This window comes from Zonotrichia albicollis, chromosome 5, assembly GCF_047830755.1.
Source record: "Zonotrichia albicollis isolate bZonAlb1 chromosome 5, bZonAlb1.hap1, whole genome shotgun sequence".
NCBI classification, from domain to species: Eukaryota; Metazoa; Chordata; class Aves; order Passeriformes; family Passerellidae; genus Zonotrichia; species Zonotrichia albicollis.
The window spans coordinates 33,043,387-33,062,600 of NC_133823.1; the positions used below are offsets into that span (position 1 = coordinate 33,043,387).

Genomic DNA, 19,214 nt, shown 5'->3' on the forward strand with positions numbered 1-19,214 from the left:
ATTTATTAGCTGACTATACAAAAGCTATGGCACATATTTTTCAATTTTATACTCATATCTACTGTGTTGAGATTTGATAGTGCTTTCGGTTTGAAGATAGATTTAATGTCAGAAAGAGAACTGTTGGTGAAAAACAAGGTGAAACTGTGCTATGCCTGGGTGTATTTGGCCTAGACAGAGTCCAGGGTTTTGTCTCAGGTCCGAGTGAAAAGACAAATTAGCCAGGGAAATCAGTGAGTATCTGAAATTTCAAGATAGCCAAAGATCTAGTATCAAACTTATTCAAGCTGAGTACATGTGAAAACAGGAAATACAACCACTAAAATTTGCCAGAATTTTTACCGAGAACTCATCTCTGTTGACATTCAAATTAATAATTTGATCTAATATGTAGATAGCTGGAACCCAATATAGGACTGAAAAGTTGTTCCTTAGTTTAGCTGTAAGGTCAGAACAATGATAGGGACCCTTAGTAATAGATGTCCAAACAAATGTACCTCAGAGACACTCACAATTATTAGATAACTCATATCTAATTAAGCTCATCCTTGGGTTTCTGAACTAATGACCTGATTAAATTTGACTTGCAGCCTTGCCAATTATGTGTTTTCCTTTTATACATCCTTTTTTGAAGGAAATTCACAGTATGAGCACAGAGTAGTGGTTTGCTCGCATCACATAAATGCCATCATCTGCCTCAACTGGAATGTTTCCTAATCATTCTTGTGAAATGCAATACTCTGCTACTTCCAGTAATCTGAAATTTCTTTATGGAGCTATGTTTAGATTAATCTGCTTTGTCAAAAGCCTTTGAAAAGAATTAATATATTTTTTTATAGTAATGGAGAAGAATTGTTGATTTTAACCAAACTTCACGTTGAATCTGCAGATTTTTCAAGTTTTGAAGCTCAATCAGTGAAAAAAATGATCCTGCTCAGATTCTCAGTTCCAAAAACTGCCAGCTGAAGAGTAACAGGTAACTTTATTGTTAACTCAGTAAGCTGAGTCATGAAATAACATTTAATGGCAGTCTGTATTTCCCAATTCCCTGAAAATAAGGCATATTGGGTATTATGATGGTAATTTTGAGTATATCAGGAAGAGAAGGTAAAAGCAACAGGAAAAACAAAATTTAGTCTTTCTTTTGAAGAAAAGGAAAGCTGTTTATGCATATGCACAACATTTTCTCTGAGACTGGACTGGAAATATGAGCATAATTATTATTGAGGAAAAAAATATTTAATTCACTTTCATTACTGTAGGAATGAAAATGTCATTCCAAGCAACATATTGAATCTAATTCATATTGAAACTGATGCATGTTGAACTTCTGTGCATGTTGAACACAACTGTAAGCAAAATTAGCTAACAAAGTAACAAAGTTAGCTAAGTTTCTGTATTTGCATTGGTCTTTTATACTATGTTTAAATGTAAGTGAGTGAAAAGCAATTGAATAAAGACTAAAACTTGTCCAGATATTATTCTGGAGAATAGATAGAAGAAAAGTCAATTTTCCTTCTATATACTAGAAAATCCTAGAAGAAAGTGAGTTGAGTAGAGTTTGGGTTTTTTTTTTCCTTCTGTCTTTTGATTAGTCCATTGATGCATTCATTATGAACTTCAAGAAGGAAACAACATATAGGTTGTTAATCATTCAGTACAACTTCACATTATACTAATGCTCAGGGCACTTTGTTATTTTCTTTTTTTTTGTAATTTGCTTTACTTGGAGAGATTCAAAGACTTAAAGCAGGATTGGTGTCAACAGATGACGCTGTCAATTTCAATTTTGCTTTTCTTACTACCATTTGCATTGTACCAACCTATTTCTGTTCCAGAATTTCCAACACTGTCTTGTGTTGCTTTTCCACAGCAGACATCCCTGCTTTGTTTTAAAAATATTTACTTTGAGATCACCTTGCAAGATGAGAAGGTGACATGCTGTCACATTCTGTCATACATGGAGATGAAGGTCAGAGTGCCGCTCAGCTTGGGTGACAAACTGAGCCACCCATGACCTGCTCTCCAGAACATTTAGCATTCCCAACAGCTCCCTGGTACAGTGGCTCAAAGCAAAGCCCCCGCTGACTTTGTGCTGCAGCATTCACCATTCAGTATGTTTGCATTTTGGGTCCATAGGTCAGAAATCAGGTGATCACTAATTATATCACCTTAATGATGGCCATCCAAGAGAAATGTATTTCAAGTAACTTGCTCATTAATACATAGCACTTCAGTAGCTAAGGAAAGAATATTGTTTCATTCTAGAGGTTTTCATTTAGCACACTCACAATCTTAATTGTGAGTGTGGTTTTGTGATGTTGCTATTGCCCTGAGTTTCTTCTAGGGAAGCTGAGATTGGAGAGGAAAGGAAAAAGGAAGAACTGAGCTTGAGATTGGCTCCTATTAGCAATGTCAACAGGCAGACTTGGATCACATATGATCCTCAGATGCTGCTAAGAAAATAGCTTATGGTCTCTGTCTGAACCATTCATAGTACAAATGTAATTTATCAGTTACAGTGAAACTGTCTTTTATAAACACGTAAACACTTTTCTAAACATGTTTTTAAAAGTAGACAATTTGGGCAAACTTCCTCAGGCATAGCCAGCTCACGATTTCTATGAGAGCAGTCCCTGATATATTTCAAATGCATACTTTAAAAGCACAGAATTTCTACAGTTTTCCAGTTAATAGTTGATGAGAATTTATCATCAATTAGAATTTATTTTATTATTTGGGAAAAACTAATTTTCTCTAATTTTTTTTTGCTAAAATCAATGTAAAATTAATTAAAGGAACCTTACATGGAAAATTTACTCTTTAATGATTCTGTTTTGTCAGAATTATAGATAATTGAAATAATTACCTTAAAATATTAACTTGTAAACACCTAAGTTGGTACAGTTACACTTCTAAAATTTAATGACAGAAATTAAAAAAGGAATTTTTTTGTATCTCTCCTCTTTCAACAAAATACACTGTTCTCTGAAACCCTGAAATGAACTGAAACTATCACTAGTTTTAAATGGGCTTTAAACACAGCTTATATTAGAGCCACAATAGAACAAAAATTTCTCATCACAACAGGCATTTTTCAGCCCCTGTATGTCATACTTCGAAAGAGCCTGGCTGACAGTGCATTAGTAATTGCTTCCTTTTGTTCCAAGGCATTCCGTCCACCAGTTGAGGTTTTTGATGCAGTTTTTATAATATTATTAAATCAATTGGCCAGTCAACTTTCTTTATATGTGTCTCAGCAGATGGGTTGTTGGAGGTCTCACCTCACAAATGCTCATCTCATATTTCTATTTGTTTAAAACTGATAATTCATGTAAGATCTTCACTGTTCCTCTTACTGAACATTTGGTATGTGCATATATACATATTTTTGTGTGTGCACACCCCAATATATGTGTGTATATATATATGTATATATAAGGCACACACACATATAGAGAGAGGGAACCCAGGTATTCAGGGGTTTAAATTTTATGTTCAAGAAAAAAGCTGTCACTGTATTGTATCTGCTCATGGCTAACCAGACTGGAAGCTTTTAACTTCACTATTCCTGTATGCAGGGATATATTGACAGAACTGTGGGAGGCTTTTACATCGCTGAATAAATCTGGTTTCATTTAAAGGGAAAGAAGCATGTCAATTATGTGAGAGACTGATAGGACACATTAAGGATATGTCCATCAGGTATGCTTAGAAATTTAGCTTCCAAGGTGAAGTTGCAGCTAGGAATGCGGTATTTTGATGATTACATTAGTCAGCTTTTAAAAAATCATCATAAAAAAAATTCTGGTGCTGTTATGCTTCTTGGAAGACTCTTTGTTAATCTCATATTATATTTTTGTATCTCGGTAATTAAATCCCTTAAGTTTCCAGAAAAGTGCAAAGGCTTTTTTTTTTTTTTTTAATTTAGAGTTTCTTAAGTATTTGTGTATTTTATTTAATGGTGAAAAATTCCAAGGAAAGTGTATTATTCATTACTAAACTCTACCATGTGTCATTATCTACCTGTTTTGCAAAGTAGATGTTCATAGAGTCTAGTGAGACTATTGAAGCTTTAAGTCTCTGCATTCCATCCAGTGCTGTCTTTTAATATTTGCAGGAAAATGCCAAGACCTTTCCCCAGACTCAAAGGCAACTTTTCTTACTTGCCTAAAATTAAAGGTAGGAATTTTAAAAACACCTCCTTTTCTCCTTTGTATAGGAGAACAGACTTTTGAAAAACTCAGAATTTTGGACATTTCCAGAAATCCCTTTCTTTATTTATTTAAAATAAAGTAATAAACTACAATTAAGGGTTCTTAGAATTTTGCCTGGACTTAAAACCTAGAAAATATTAAATTATTCTGATCATCAAGGAGCTAAAATATGGATACAGAAATAAAATTAACATCTGTAGACCTTCACTTTTACTGTTAACTTTTTATGTTCATTTTAAATGAGAAATAATTATCTCCTTCTCTTTTTAAACTGATGAAACCATAAATGCTCTGCATTACTCTGATGCACAGGAGATTCTGATCTATTGAGCAAGTGGACCCATTCCTATTTTTAGTTTAAAAACTTGATCATCTAACTGTGAATAAGAATAAGAATAAATGATAAAGTAGATCAGTCCAGCATTTGGTCATTTCCCATTCATTGCTGTATATAGACTGCATTTCCTGGGGGTACAAGTTCAGCTTCCACATCTGTGAACAAGAGAATCTTATTTCAGAAATGTCCTGAAGAATTACTCTTAACATGTTACTTCAGAAGTGGGAACTTGTGCTAGAATAGATCACTGTGTAGATTATACTGCTATGATGTAGACAAGGATACAACTTTAGTTTTATGTCAATGTTCAGGTTCAGGAACAGCTTTCTGCTGAACCTAGAGCTGAACTTAATGCCACCTAGAGGAGTCATGCGTCTCATGAGAGAATTGGATTCTTCACAGGAAATATAAATAGAAACTGTTCGCAAAATGCAGTGTTAATTATTTCATCTTGCTGGAAAGAAAAACATTTTTCTGACGTATTGATCCAATTGAGAGCCACTAGCTGGCTGTTGGGGGCTCCCTATTTTTATATCTTAGCAGTTAACAACAAAAAGGAATATGTGAATTTTATATGTGAAAAAAAATAAAATTGGAAAATCATACAATGTAAAGTATCTGAAAAAAGTAGTCATTTAGTCAGAAACACTCCTAAATGTGCTAATGGCTTTACAAGTAAATAGCTTTGTAGTTTCATGTACAAAAGATTTTTTTCTGGTTATTTTAATGAACTCTTCTTTAATATGTCTTAAAGCTCACTCTCAGTTTGACCAAGTTTTCTTTGCTGTATCTAGTTGGCACATGAAAATAAATAATGTTGAGAGGGTTTTTTAATATGTCTGGTTTTAATTCCCATCTCTAAAAATCTTCTTTTAAGTTTGGATAGTTGACATTTAGAATGGCATTTTTCTTTCACTCTGTATTAAGTCTAATACCAGGTAATACATTCTAAACAAAGTCAATGAATCACAGAAAGAGTTGCATGGTAGGACTGCTCAAGAAGTATTTGTATTTTGTTCTGAGAGGTGTAGATAAATATTCTATAAGTTTGGAGAAAGGCATCTTTATTGAGTACTATTTTTGTGCTAGTGAGATGGAGGTCATTCCATAAAATTTCCTTGTTGCATTCTTCAGTCCTTAGTTGCTGTTACAGAAAATGTGAAGTTTCTGTTCTCTAAAGTGCTTTAAAGACAGTGTGAGCAGAACCTTTTGCAATATGTGCCAGTGCGAGTTCAAGGAATCAGTGGTAACATGTTTGCATTTGAAAGTAGCACAGCTGCCATTCTGGTGTTGTGGTTGAAAGATGACAAAAGGTGTACGGTAGGAATAGATCAATGGCTAATATTTTTTTGTTCATGAGCTTCACTGTTTTCTTTGCTCTGGCTAATCTGCTCTGTGCCATTCTTGGCTCTTTTTTTTTTTTTTTTTTTTAGCTCAGTTAGCCTTCTTACCATTTTATAATCAAAATCCACTCTTTCCTCTTCTCAGCTCATGTCCTTGTGGGCAATTTTCCCCTTCTTTGTATCTAAAATGTGAATACTTGATAAGTCATCCTCTATGCTTATCTCTCTCTGCTCAGCTCTGGGGGTTTTGCCTTCATCTCTTGTAGAATCAAATTCAAACCCTTTGCCACATTTTTGACAATGGGTCTTGCCTCACATATTTAAACTAATAAATGCCTCTTTTATCTCCCTTGCTTCACATTACTGGTTTGTTTTTCATTGCTACTCTTCTTGCTTCCTGTCACATGAATAGTAGTTCTGTTATATCCTCTTATTGCAAATTCTTTCTAAAAAATTCCTTTGAGAAAATTCTTTACTCCTTTTGTATCCAAAAACTCCTGTTCTTATATATCTGGAGCAATGGCTTCTGAAAGCCTGTAGAGGATAATATTCCTTAGAAGCAATGGTAAATTAGCATGGAAAATGGAAGAGTAAGTGATGTGACACAAGACTGACTGGACTGGTGACATGGGTTAGGATTTTCTGACCTGGCTTTGGCTGTTTTCCCTGACCTGCTACATTAGTTTTACAGCTTCAGTTGTTTTAGATGGAATGGTTTACAAAACATAGAACATCAGCTGCCAAAAAAATGACAGAGAGAAATGACTAATGTCCTTTTTTTTTTTTTACCTCTCTGTCTCAGGCATGAATAATTCTATTCTATATTAAATGAATATGTAGTAGGTCTCCAGATTTTCATCACTAATGAAGACTAAGAGTAAAAAGCTCTGATCTGAAACAAAGCCTAAATGACCCTTCCTACCAAAAGAGATATTAAAGGAAACAGGAGAAATGTAATAAATGAAATCTCTCCCGTATTCACCCTTGGAATGATTGGTCTTAGATATGGTGTGCTCTGCAAAGCATCAGTATTTGTGCCAGAGTAAATTGAATTAATAGTGCTGAAAAGTGAATTATGCCATAGTACAGATTTTGGTTTTTTCTACTGCAATCTTCTTAAAAGAGAAAATGAAAATTTATGAACTTTCTGTCACAAATTATTTTCTTATATTTAGTATTTAACTTCACTAAACCATCATTGTGCACATTATTTCTGATGGATAAAATATTCTTGCAGCAGCTGCATTTATAGTTAAACTTTTTTACTTTTGATGTATAAATTATTAGAAACATTTACATAGTGGAACAACTTAATTAGACATCATTTCCCTTTCTGGTATATTGCACTAAAAAGCCTCTATAAATATATATATTTAACATACTATAAAATTGTGGGGTAGGAAAATAGAGTTGGGATGAAATTGCTGACAGGATTCTTTTTAGTTTTGACAGTGGAGGTTTCTTGGGGAGTGGTGGTAAAATGCAGTTTATGAAGCAAAAGTTCTGTTTTCACTTTACATTAAAAAAGTTTATCTATTAAATATCAAATTAAAATATTATTTGAGAGAGTATCAAAATCTGAGATTTTCATTTTTTGGGGAATTGTAAATATTGCTGCTTGTTTTAACCTTGAAAATTCAGTTATCAAGCTCAATTGTTGAGCAAACACTAAAATTTCCAATTGAACATTGGTGTGGCTATGCATCATAATTAAACAGAATTTTTTATAAACTTAATTCCGCTGCTTTCAATGGGATCACTACTTCCAGAAAATCAGTATTTTCTTTCATGTTCCACAAAGATCTGACCTTTAGTAACCACAAAAATAGTTTAGTAAGTGGAGAGACTCTGTGGCAAGACAGGACACTAGCCTAAACTTCAGAGATGAACAGCGAAGATGAAACACCTGGGATGCATTGCCTAAGAGATTCTCCAGGGAATGCACAAATTGATATTCTGTGATTGGCATATGCAGTGGAGATCCCCAGGATATCAATGTGGTGGATTTGTACTGGGGTGGTTCCACATTTTCTTGTTTGTGCTCTTTTTTTCCCCCTTGGATGTCAAGTTGTTCTTAGGAGAGAAACAAAGTAAGTAGAGTTATCCAGATCACTTTCCATCAGGAATTCCTCTGGAACACTGGTAGAAAAGATAAAATCAACTCAGCTCTTTGGCCATCTCACCCAGAAAAGCCTTGTGTGTTCTTTTCCACTGTTGTTTGTCTTTATTTCCCTTTCCTGTTTCATGTACAACACTAAGCATAAATCTGCCTGAGTCCTGTCCTGAAAATCAAAACCTCCAGATTCTCAGACACAGAAATATCAACCAAAAGGACAAGTGAGTCCTCTAAAAAACAACTTTAATGTACTTCCAGGTGGAAATAAATGTGACTTTTTTTCCCTTTGTGTAGAACAGATTCTGCATGCCACAGCCATGTCAGTATTCAAAAAACCGGTCAAATTTCAAGGTCCAGTAAAGAAGTTTCTTCAGCAAACACTAAAAATTCCTTCGGAATGATTTTTTTTCTCTCAATTGAGATTCCATTTCTAAGATTTTTTCCAAAGTTTTCTACAGATATTTCCAAAGCTTCTGAAGTATTTAAAATAGAACAGGACATTTGAAACAACTGGAATATTTTTAAGTTTATTATTTTTATTTTCAATCTTTCACGAAAAGTAAAACTCCTTTCTTTGAAATGGTTGGCAGAGGAAAAATGCATGTTACTGGGGTCTTTGTCACTGTGCATTTACAGGTTATAGAAGCAAGATGCACTGTTAGAGAAAGGAGCAAAGGTGATGGACAGAAAGGAGATGATGCCTCCTGTGGGAATTTTCACATATAAGATGGAAACTTAGATCTTGTAGTTTAAAAGTGGGCTTTCCTCCTACAGATCAACTTCTTTGCATAATGGATGCATTCTGCCATCTAGATATATTCCACTGAACTGATGATAATGTCAAGTGCGTTTCTGATGCTTCATTCAGTTTGAAAATGATGGATGCATTTTGATGGTCCTTTTACCCTGCTTTACATTTATATGCAGTTGAATGGTGAACAAATAGTTCAAAGAAACACGGTTTCGAAGACGAGACTACACCAGAATCATTGAAATGCATGCAAGAGTGTATGCCTGTATACTAATGCCTTCCAAAGAACTGTTTTTGTAAAATCCTTAAATTTATTGATTTTAATAATTGATGGTGTATTCTTGAGTAAAGCAGTCACTGTTTTTTGAAGCCAGAGTATGACCAATATGAAATACCACCTTCAAGTTCAAGTAAGAAACACAAGCAATTCAATGCTGTTGAAAGATTATGTTCTATACAATTTTTCATAGTGACATTTTAAATATTATTCAGAGAAGAGGTATTTAGGAATTCATGCCATTGGTGAGAAAGATTGGCCATATGTTATTTGAAGTTGCTAATACAGACTGTTACATTTTACACTGTATCTTTAAGTGTAGTGTTTTAGAGCCCACACTGTCTGATGATACCCTTATTATCTCTGCTGTAAAGGGAGATTGAATAGTTTTTGTTGTTTGCTCATGTATCTAAATGAGTAAGACAAAGTCGTTGGCCTCTATCAAAACCCCTATTTCTCTGGATGAAGACAATTAATAATGGCAAAAGTTAAAATGATACCTGCCTGAATATTTGTTTGAACAAGAAACACGAACTACAAAAAAATTTGACTCAGTGAAGAATCTTTCTCTGCAAGCTACTTATTTTTATGGTCAATGTAAGTTCACTGACTATGATTAAAAATTATGAGGATCTTCCTTTAAAGTGCTGTAAATGTTTTTACTTTTGCTTGTCTATTTTTTTAAAGACAATTTCTAAATTTTATTTTCATATAAAAACATGAATCCATGAGAGAAAAATTTTGGAGAGTTATTGGTGATGCCAAGGATTGAATGAAAGAGATTATGCTATCTCTACTCTGGTTGTCACTTTGCCTGGTACAGTTGTGAAGAAAAATATATGAAAGACTCTTGGATCCTTAATTCTTGGATCTGTAAATGATAAGCTGACTTTATGGTTTTGAGTTCTTGTATTTGTAAGATTAGCAATTAATGCTAAGTAGAACTCTAAGACTTATGTTTTTCACAATTTATGGTTCACCTTAAAATTTAGTCTGTATTCAAATACAATGTAAATATATCCAGTGTAGAATAAGTAGGGTAAAAGATTTCTTTTTCATTAAAAATGCAGCTCAGCAGATCTGTGATAAATGGTGACATTATGTATATGCCAATCCCTTCTGGAAAATTGGAGTGATTCTAGACTTTGCCAAGAATTTGACAGGCCACCCTAAATGTTTAATCAGGGATGCTGTGACATTCGATACTGCTTGTATAAATGTGTCAGTCTAATTTTTATTAAACCTCTTCAAAATGAAACATTTCTGCAGAAGAGAAAAATCATGAGCGAACCAAACTATTAATGTTTCTCACTGGATATGATATAAATAATCTAAAGTTAACTATGATCCTCACTACACTGAGCACAAACTTACCTAGTAAAAGTTTTGAGTCGGAATAGAACTCAGAGGAGTGCTGTGTCAATTAATGATCATGAAGAGCATTAGTAGTCAGCTTCTGCCTTGGGTGAGACCAGGGAATAGATGCCATTCTGGAATGTGAATGGAATTTCTGTGTTGAAATTCTGTCCTTCAAAAACCAGAAGAGCCTAACGGGATTTTCCTGTGACTTCTTCATTGCATGATTCTACTCTGGCCATGGAAAATACATATGGGATTTCAGATAAGGGCCAGGGAAGCCAGTTAAGAAGAATCTTTCTTAAACCGTTGCTGCTGCAGATTAAACGGGCTATATTAGCTAGTACTTCCAATTCTGAAAAGCTTTGCTTACATGCATTATCTTTCATTTTTACATATATTCTGAGGGTTTTTGCAGTGAGACTACATGTATTATTAAGAAGAATTTAGCAGAATTTAGGTTTGTGGGTATGAGTTAAATGTCTCAGTATATAATATATTTTTTAATTAATATTTGTGTTTCATAATGATGCACTTAGTGGTATTTCTTCAGATGACCTCTTATATACATTTTATTTGCTTTTCATCCCTGTTCTGGTATTGAAATAGAAAAGTAATGAGATTCTATTCTGCCATCAATAGGTGATAAATGTTTTACCAATGCCAGGTCATCCAGGCTTTAATTCCCAGTGCTTGTGAGAAATTAATGGATCCCATCATCGTTTGCATATTGATTTTTATTTGTTCTGGCATAGGGCACTGGGACCTGCTGCGTTGGGGGTGTTGTTCTTTAAACACAGAACACAAACACATTCCATGGGATAGACAAGGCAGAGGCATTTGCACAGGGGAAGCGTAAGGCTAGGAGACAGTGCTGGTCAGTGTAACATGCACTGGGGGTTTGTGCATGCTCTAAGTCTTCTGAAATTTTACAGAAAGTGTGATACTGAAGCATAAAAACACATTGTAAGACACAGCTAAAATAAGTGTATATCTCTATTGCAAGAGAGGGCAAGTTTTCTCTTTTTCTATAGCCAGAGCTTCCAGTCAAGTTAAGAGGAAAAAGGAACATTTTCTTGCACTGTTTCTCCCAATGTTTCCAACAAGATGTTGTACCATGTTCATTTTTGACAAAATAATCAAGACTCTAGTACCTTGACCAGCTCTGGATTGTAAAGCTATTTACATACTCTTATTTAATCAACCCAAAACTGCAGAACTGCTGTATGTGTCAGCATTCTTTCCCTCATGGAAAGTGGGTACAGCCAGAATCCCCAGGATCCTTTCTCAAGGTGTCTAGATGTGTCTAGTGGAAAGAAATATTATTGTTCTGTATTTTCTTTGATGTAATGCTGTGGCTCAGGATATGTACTGCACTTCTATCCGGACCTAGTATCAACCTCTGCTGCTGGGTGGGAAGAAAAGGTACAGCCCAGGATTATATTCACAAATACAGGTTATGCTTAAAAAGAGGCATCAAGTAATCTGGACCTATCATGGCTCCTGTAGATTCAAGGGTTTTTTTAAAGATTGATAGTTATCTGTTACTACAGAGTTTTTATGATTTAAGATGAAGAAAATTCCTGTTTAATTTCCTGTAGTCGTGTTTCAGGAAGAATTGTGATAGACATACTCTCTGAAATATTTTGTATAGAAACACCAAATATTTCCATCACATAGGGGGAAAAATCAATAGGGAAGAGGATTTGGGGTTCCTAAGAGAGAAAATATATTCATGTTTTATCTTGTATGAGGTCTAGTAAGATTCTAACTTTCTTATCTGGTAGTTGGATCTTTAATCTTACCTAGTCAGCCATCCTTCTTTTAATGTATCCAGTCATCATTATTCTATCATCAGCAAAATTCGGTATATCCAGCAAGGAACTGAAATGCAGGATTAAAGCAAAAAGAGAGCAATGAAAGATGGAAAAAGTAATCTAATCTTTCTTACAGTTCTAAAACCCCTTTTGCCATGTGGCTGAAATCCTAAGCTTCAAATGCATTTGTGACTAAGTTTAGGACTTCGTCTGTGCTTGAGGTTTCTGTAAATTATACTGTGGCAAGTAGAGAAAATAGCAGCCTGCCTGTTTGTTCTTCCCTGCTCCCCCCAGCCCAAACTGCCTCCCAATGTAATTAATGATTAGATGAAGGATGAGGATGCTTTAACACAGCTGCTGAGGGCACTATACTCTTACATGTTACTGGGGACACTGGAACAAAATATTGTTTGCCATGATACTTCTTTTTCCCCTTACAGCACTTGTAACTTTACATTTGTCTGTGTTTATGTGGAATTACAAAATTTTGAATCTTACAAATATCTCCAGCCTAAGCTAAAGAGACATTCATATGAGTCATGTGGCTTCTTTAGGGAAGAGTGGAGAAGATTGACTAGGGACAAAATAGTATTGATTTGGTATCCAACACTATCTTGTTTACTCCACTTGAAATATTTAAGTAGCATTAGCAGTATGCTCCGTTTGGGGATTGCTTGGAGTTTGATGACCAGTTGGGAAGATAAAGAAAAAACATGCAGGCTGACATGAAACCATTTGTTTGCTGTCTGAAGGCAGTTACCTCCCAGGCCTTAAACACATAAGGAAAAAATTCTGGACACAAAGATTCCCTTATTGAAAACGAGAGGAATAGGCTTACAAATGAGGTTTCTGAAAAAAGCCCAATGAGAAATCAAGTAAAAATCCAGAGAGAAATCTTTGATATTAAAACTCCCTATGATTTGATCATGTTTGATCAAATGTTCAGCAACTGTGGAAAAGTAGCACTTAGATTTTCTATATTATAGAAGACAATGAAAAACAGGAATATAAAATATATAAATGACTGGGGAAAAAATTTTTTACTGTAGTGCAGGAAGAAATGTTTTCATTCTAGGATGAAAAAGCAAAAACTTGAGAGCCCTTTTAATCATGCTAAAGCGTGTATGATGATATACCAAGCCCAATGTTCCCTAGTTACTGCAGCAGGGTGGTAAAGTCATGTTTGCTATTCATATCCCAGCAGTAAATGTGAGGATAACTTGCCCTGGTCTTCTGGAGGCAACCTGAGCATATAGAAAACAAAAAAGGGATGAGAAAAGCTGTGGAGTCTTGAAAGTTGCCTAAGGTGTCCTTTATGGCAGAATGATTCCTAGCCTCAGAGTAAAACAACAACTACCTGATAAATTTATCACATAAATTGCTTTACTCTGTAATCTTACAGAGCATTGTTTAGTTCCTAATTTGCTTTTGCAATGTTTTATTTTACTGCATACCCATAACAATAACTGCCATAACTTAAATGATGTTTTAATATCATGAGATCTCATTATAACACTCTGTTTATTCAGTTTTTGCTGATCAGTTAAGTAAGAATGCCAGCTGTTCTGCTTGCATTACTGGGTTCATGGATTACTAAAAAGAAAATTAATATACTCATTATTCCTTTTTTTTCCTATTGAGTAGCATTTAGAGGCTCTAGTCAGAATTAGTCTCATTATTATAGATGTTGTATAAACATTAAAGATGCCCTTACATGGTAAACACAACATGCTGCTATTGTTTGGTTTAATGTTGAAACAAGCTGAGCTTTGTTTACAATTTCAGAAAGAGAGGTCATGTTTAAATGTTGCCCATATTTAACTAATACATTTAACTCAGTTATCCAAAACCTGCATAAAGACTAGCAAAATATATATTTTAGATCTAAGATTACACTGAAAACTGTCTATGTACTTCAATGATTTTGTACTGACAGCCTAAATATTGCATTGCATACTGATCTGGGGGTGGAGAAATTGAAGTAAAACAAATTGTTTTCTATCACAAAACAACACTGAATATAGTAGCACTATTTTCTTGACAGTGTAGATGCTTATTAAATAAATTTATTGGTAGCAACCTAAAGAAAATTGAACCAAGGTGAAAAAATGCAGCATTTCATCACATACTGAAAGAAGAAGGTGTGCACAAATGTTGCAATTTATTGAAATGTACTGTATTTTGATATACATTGCATACTGCAGCCAAGGAAATTTATCTTTATATTGTATGTTATTATCATATGCGTCAAACAGAAGTTTGATTTGTCACATTTGAAAAAAATATAGGCTCATTTCAGGAAGGCAGTTATCACTCTGTGTATTTCTGTCATATTTATTTTAAAGTTTTAACCATCACCTCAACTTGATTCTTCTTGGAGAGACAGAAAGAAACAACCATCTTTCTCACAGTTTAACAGAGAAAACTTATGGGCAAATTGGTAAAATCTCTCAAGATTCTTGGAGCATTAGTTCATCTGGAGCGTGATACCAAGAAAAAAAGGGTGCAGGGCATTTTTGCCATGGTGTTCTAGTAAACACGTGGAAGGAACCCCTTGTTGGAATCAGCAACCTCCTCATGTAGAGAAGGGGCTGTACAAACATTGTCAGTGATTTGAAGTAATTAAAACATTTTTAGCTCTGCTTCTTAAAAACCATTTTTAAATCAGTAAATCATGCCAAAATGTCAGAATTCTTTGCAAAGGAGAAGTTTCAAAATTTTGCCCAAACTTTTCTTAGAAAAAAATTTCATACTTATGCTATCATTATGTGACAAACCTTCAATTGCTAATAACTCACTTTGATTACACTAAAAAGAAGAGATAAGCAGCTCTGTTTCTTTTCAGTTACTGGCTACAAGAAGAGAAGCTTACAATTTGTTAACCTGGGACTGGAAATATCTCTGAGGATCTAGTAAAAATTCAAGTAGATAACAGACTTTTTCCAATTTTTACTTTTGTAAGAATACCTGCTTTGGAAAGAAAACAATGGCTTCCTTGTTTTGTCAGTATTTAAAAGGAAACTAAAAGTGAAGATGAAAAAGTAGATTACACATTGCTTTTTCTCATTTTGCTCTCAGCTGCATATTTTCATATAAAAATTATTTTTAAATGCACTAAACGTTGAAATTATATTGTTGCAAAAACATTATTTCACACGGGAATATCAGTTAGCAATGATCACTTGGAAAAGAAGTGTAACTCGTTTATATAAAAGGATAGCTCTGAGGAACCGCAGAACTATAAAATAAACACCCGTAACATTATATGAGATAAATACAGCTTCTGCAGAAATAATTTTCAAAGCTTAATTAGTAAATTTTATTTCTGACAGCAATCTACGGCTTGAATCAGCAAATGTAATAAAATATCCAGACTAAAACTTAGTCTTTGTCCTTTACCCTTTGAGACATACCTTAAATAGGAATAGAACACATACAGGGTATTTTTAATGTTATTGACAGCAAAGAATCTTCAGTGTAGCAATATTTTCATTTATGGTTTAGTAGGATATTTGTAGAGCAACATGTAGCATGTTAGGTCACTGCAGCGTGTCCCAGAAGCAGCTCATCATTTTTTGCAACACTCTGTGGCTACAGTAGCTGGCTGTGGGCAGTACAGTGCACAGAAAGTAGTTTCTGTAATCAGTTGGTTTTTTGACATTATCACATCCTTTAACACTTTGTCAAAAAAAAAACTTCCACTATTTTTGTTATATAACATAAGAGAAATGCCAATAATTCAGTTACAGAAGATTCATTTGTATTCAAAATAATTAATGTCATTTAGTAATGCCAAAGATTGAAGCTCAGCATAGAGGACATAAGTCCAGCAATAATATGTTTGCCTGCATCAGGCAACCTCACAGGACAATCATTTTGTCAAAGGTTATACATGCAATAATGAATATGAGCATGTCTCAACCTTCATAATTATAGCACAAGTCTCAGAATGTATAGTAGATATTTCAGTTGTAGAAAAATTCCCTTTTGGGAGCATTGTGGTAAGTCTTACTATAGCTCACTGTAACAAGATTTGGAGTTTTTATGAAGATTAATTTTATGCAACACACAAATCAGAGCTGAAAGGGTGAATAAATGAAACCCGTGTTGCACTTCAATGTGATGTGATTGCTGATTGACAAGTATTGCAATATGTAAACATTCCATTTTCAGCCACCAGTTAAGATCCAATTAGTGAGAGATGCTTCTGCCCAAATTAAGGTGCAAACAAGACCATATGCTGAAGTCAGTAATATGGGTTTTATTCAACAGCAAATGTGATGTAGTGAGAAGGAAATCAAAGAGAAAGAAATAAAAGAAAGAGAAAGAAATAAAAGAAGGACAGGGAGGGAGAGAGAGAAAGAGGAAGGGAGGGGGGACAAAGAAAGGGAGAAAGAGAGAAGGCGGGAAAGGGAAGGAGGGCAGTGAAGAGAGAGGAATCAAGCTATCAAGAGATAGTCACCACCAGTGTCCTGTTGGTCCTTCTTCACCATGGGCTTCTTTGTGGTGGGTGCCCCAGAGCTGATCTTCTGGAGCACACCATCTTTATACAGTCCAAGTTCCAGGTATCCACAGAGGTGTATTCCCTTAACTTGGGGTGATCTTTGCTTGATCAGTGATATGAGTATAAGCAGTGGGAATTCTTGTCTGAGTATGTTTAACCAGAATGTTCTTACCAGATCTCACTTCTGCCAGAGCTGGAATTAGTGCCTTCCTGTCTCTGATTCCTGCCTTCTGTGCTTATCTCAAGTTGTCACTGTGGGAGCTTATCTTATGTCATGTTCCTTCTGTGGTCTTGACAGTGTTTGAGACAGGTAACTGTACCCTTCAAGGCCTTACAATACTTCTGTAACTATTTGTTCTTTCTGTGTTGCTTGCTAGTGGCTGATTTGGTTAATCCTTACTTTCTGACATGAATTCTAATGTCAGGAATTGTCTGACAGGTGCACTTGCAACAGGTTATCTTGGGGGCACTTAAATTTGATCTCATCCAGCTAAACAGTTCCTGTCTACTTATTTCCTGTGTTTCTGAGCTTCAGAGTTGGAGGGGATTTTTTATTTCAGGGTTTTTTGGTGGCTTTTTTTGATTTTTAAAATTTTTTTTGGATGGTTGGTTGAGGTTTTTTGAAGGAATAAGAATTGGTTCAGAACAGAAATGGGAATCAGAGATGGAAATGCTCATGTCCCTTATTATATTGTATTCTATCCAAGCGTCCAGTTGTTTATTAAAACACCTTGTCCTTCCAGGATACATATCAGAAATGTTGATGAAATTTATTGGCTCTAAATCTGAGCCCCAAACTACTAATTGTCCACCTTATTCATCTGATTCAAACTCCCAAAAGTGTACAGCAGGGTTGTATTACAAAATGGTATATAGATTATGTCATATTTCAACAGGCAAATGCAAACCTGATAGTAGCTTCAGCTGCTCACTGGTGTGGTGATGATATGCTTTGTCCTGTTATGGCTGCTTGGATGCTCAAAAGAAAGTTGACTTTGAAGGTTCCAAAAAATATGCCTTTTATGGAAGACAGGCAAAGGCATGGGCAATCAAAGAGCTGCTGTCATTTTTGGCTGAAGACCAAGCAACTTGGAAAAATTAGCAAAAAGTTGGAATTTTTCACTCCATCTTTATAATAGAATGAGACTAACAGTCAAAATTATTTTTAATGATCAAAATTTTATACCATGGTAAGCTCAAAATACTGAAGATACATTTTATGTATTAGGAATTAAAATATCAGATTCAGAGACTTCTGGCAATGTCTTTGGTATTGCTATAATTTCAGCATCACCTGACAGCTATAATAAAGATCAGTGAGTTATTGCAAATAAGTTGCTTATCATGTAGTTTTGCACTTGAAGAATATTTACTGAAATTAATGTCAATGTTAGTGACAGTGAAACCATTTGGCAAAGCTAGCAGGGAATTTAAAAACTAATAGAGAAATAATAGATGTATCTCGCCCTCCTTCTCCCTGTAGTGCATAAACATGAGGACTCTCATGTCAGGTAAGCCTAACTCTCCCATCTAATCTAAAATAAATCTAATAATTAATCAGATATAGAAGTATTGATATCTCTTCTGAATTCCTGATAGTGAGCTGGCCAGAGTTACCATGTTCAGATAAACCTTAAACATATTACCTTTGACCAGTAGTTCTCTCCTGTTTTCTGTGAGCTGCTTATTGCCCATGAAATAAAAGGCACAGTTTCTTCCATGCTTGTTTAAGATTGTCCATCCTTATTTTCTTCAGATATCAGAGTACAGTTTGGCCTAAGCAGAGAAAAATACTGCTTGTTTTCATTGCATTGGGGAAGATCAGTGCAGAGTACAAAATTTCCAAGGCTGTGTACCAAGTACAAAAGATGAAACTGGGAGTGGGGGGAGGCAGGAGTAGAAGGGCTGAGGCATTTAAATCACACCAAACAAGTGGGAGAGTGATCTGTACCAGGCAGAGCTCACTGGGATGCTGCTGCTCTCCACTGGATTATATCAGCCAGAATAGATCAGCCAAGCAAGGCAAAGAAATTACCTGTGCTTTTGAATGTGTCTATTCACTCCTCTGTCCAAGTTTTATGTCACACCAGGACAGGAATTAGAACTCTAAATTATAGTAAAATAAAGTTTGTATATTGGAGGGGAAGGTATTGTTTATTTTATAATTTTTTTGTGCATTTCAGTTTTTTTCATGTGTCACAAAATTACCTAATTAAATATGGTTTGATTATATTAATGTCAGGCATTCAGTATCAGATTTCTTTCTTTTCAGAACACCTTCCAAAAAGTATATAAAGGATTTAAATAAATCCTGACAAACATTATTCTAGGGGAAGTTTGCTGAAATGTAAATTCCATGTGTTTGCTTCTACATTTCAAACCTTAATAGTGCAAGCAGTTTCTTTTTAGCATTCATTCTGGATTTATTTACAGATTTATTTCTCTACTGAGAACGTGAAAAAAAAAAACCTTAGTGTGAGTTGCCTTATCTTAAAC

General features: G+C 34.8%; 1 protein-coding gene across 47 annotated transcripts in view; it reads left to right on the forward strand.

Moving 5' to 3' along the window:
- The window catches only part of LOC102069276 (uncharacterized), a 142,881-nt gene that overhangs the window by 49,236 nt on the left and 74,431 nt on the right, over positions 1 to 19,214 (forward strand). For 15 of the 47 annotated variants that reach the window (XM_074541274.1, XM_074541275.1, XM_074541271.1 and 12 more), the window contains one exon: positions 890 to 976. The exons of 28 other annotated variants lie outside the window; for them this stretch is intronic. The gene's annotated coding sequence lies outside the window, so the exon portion shown is untranslated. Of the gene's footprint in view, positions 1 to 889; positions 977 to 4,120; positions 4,183 to 19,214 lie in introns of all 47 variants that reach the window. 4 more of the 47 variants (XM_074541259.1, XM_074541264.1, XM_074541256.1 and 1 more) reach the window with 1 other exon arrangement.